The sequence below is a fragment of the Pseudonaja textilis genome, chromosome 5, assembly GCF_049901715.1.
Source record: "Pseudonaja textilis isolate UNSWEBS1 chromosome 5, rPseTex1.2, whole genome shotgun sequence".
NCBI lineage: Eukaryota > Metazoa > Chordata > Lepidosauria > Squamata > Elapidae > Pseudonaja > Pseudonaja textilis.
This window is the reverse complement of record NC_141994.1, coordinates 4,329,314-4,331,555: the sequence shown is the minus strand read 5'-3', so window position 1 is coordinate 4,331,555 and position 2,242 is coordinate 4,329,314. Positions and strand designations below refer to the sequence as shown.

Sequence of the window (2,242 nt, the reverse complement as noted above, 5' to 3'; positions counted from 1 at the left end):
AAGACAGATCATAAATTACCACATGATCTTTTGTGTGGTACCTATATAATATCAAACTAATTATCTTTCAAAGCAACATCTATACTTGTTATCTTGCCACAAATTTTCAGGGCTCAGTTTGTAGCACTTACCTAAAACCCTGATGTCAGCTTCTCAATTCATTCATACAGAAAACAAGACAGCAGTAACTGTTATAGGAAGAAATTCAAGATGATCTTAGAATAGAAGAATTAGAAAGATTAAGAAAGTTAATATGATTTTTCTTCTTAAGTAGGAGTAATTTCAGGGGAATAGTTAACTGTATAATGCCTGAAACTTTTTTAAATAGCAAAAAGTCATGACTAATTGAATTAGACAGATATGAAGACAATCTAGTGGGCGCTAAACTTTTGATATTATTGCTAGCACATTATAACTAAGGACTAATTGGAATTAAAATACCTAGTTATTTTGGCAGCCCAATTATTACATTAGTTCCAGCCAATGTCTTGCCTTATAGAGTTTTAATCTGCTCCAGTGGTAATAAAATATTTTAGCTTTATCTAATAGCATCAGGACAGAAGAAACCATTTGGTCATTCAGAGTATCACTAATATAAAAAGTGCCTTAATTGCATATATTTCAATACTGGGCCCAATTAGTGTATTTACTGATTTTAAGTATGCAGAGTTGGAGGTAAATAAGAAGGGATTTTCAGGGTTATCCTCAATACAAGCTTTCCTAAAAGTTAAACAGAAAAAAAAAGATGAAAAATAAAATTATTCAAAACCTTTGAATTCTTTCTTAGATGAAGATTTTCTCCCATTTTCCTGGGGAATACAGATTTCCCCCCACATTTAAAGAACCTTAATACTCAAAGAACTGAAATGATTGTTAAATCCTGGAATGATAAGGGGTTATGCCTTGACAAATTATTCATTTATTTACTATAGGAGTAACATGTGAATAATTATAGCTGCATGCAAAAACCCAATGCAAAGCTTTATATTTTATTCTGTGATTATTCAAAAATAATTTTAAAAATTATATTACACTTATAAAGAATGAGTTGAATTATTTACATAGCAGAAGTATATTTAGTAAAAAGATTCAATGATAGTCTAAAATAGCTGAGGAAAAACAAAAACATTTATTCCACTTATAAAAACCAAGTTCACAGCCTATATTTATATGAACTGTAGCTCACTTTCTGTGTCTTTCCAGTTTCACCACACATCTGCACATTTAAATCTCATTTATTTCAAAGCACATCTGAATCACTACTGCTTTAAAGATTTAATTTTGATACATATCCTAAAAGTATTTCTAAATCTATCATTCTATCAAAACTTTTTAAAAAAATGTTCAATACAAATTAGAAAGAGGTAAGAGCATATGAAACATCCCGTAATGATAAGAGAATATTGAAAGAAAATTAGTGCATTTTTTTAACTGATACAGACTTGTAATTGGAATAGATATATTTATTTAGGAGATTAAAAACATTTTTATCAATATACTTTGATTATAATTCACATGATGTCTTGCTTTGGCCCCCAAAAGGGAAGCACTCTGGAATTGAAGGGCAATGATGGAATTGAAGAGGAAGGATGACTTTGCTTGCTTGAAATAGATAAATAACCTCTCCCCAGACTGAAAATGCAGCCTCTGCCTATATATACGTGAGGCTATGGCATTGATAAAATCTGTGCAGTCTGATTCTTCAGTGTAGGTCCAAAGTACAGCAAGAGGTTAAACATTGCAACTGCAGCTCACTTCCATTTAGTTAAGATAACTAACCTTTCCTCCCAATTCAGGTCCAAATAAATATTGAATATTTACTTCAGATCTTTTTAAAATAAATCTGTGGCTTTTGTAATTATTAGCTTAGGAAATACATTGTTGGTCATATATTTTAAAATTTATAAACAGAATCTTGCTCTATAGTGGCTCATGATTATGTTTTTAATATTAGTGTATATATTACTATAAAATGAAATTTAGAATGGTCCTAATAATACAATAAATGAATTCACACAGAATGGTACCCTTCCAACATAGATCTTCCCCTTGCCATCATTTTCTTTCTATATGGGCCTATATTAACATTTTGCTATTTATTCAAACCAGAAAAGGAACAGAAAAGTTTATTATGAGAATAGATCCCTTCAACCCTTTACAAAAACTTTTCAAAATAAAATGAAATTATCTTTGTAGCATACATTATTGCCTTAAATTACTATTACTTTTACATTATATTTCA

General features: G+C 29.8%; 1 long non-coding RNA gene across 1 annotated transcript in view; it reads right to left on the bottom strand.

Annotated features, from left to right (window-relative positions):
- Nucleotides 1-1,604, bottom strand: part of LOC148125513 (uncharacterized) — a 13,550-nt gene extending 11,946 nt beyond the window's left edge. Inside the window, exons 1-2 of the long non-coding RNA XR_015743983.1 lie at nt 1,500-1,604; nt 132-188 (exon numbers count right to left, since the gene is read on the bottom strand). This is a non-coding gene — a long non-coding RNA (uncharacterized LOC148125513). The remainder of the gene's footprint in view (nt 1-131; nt 189-1,499) is intronic.
- Between the last annotated feature and the right edge of the window lie 638 nt (nt 1,605-2,242).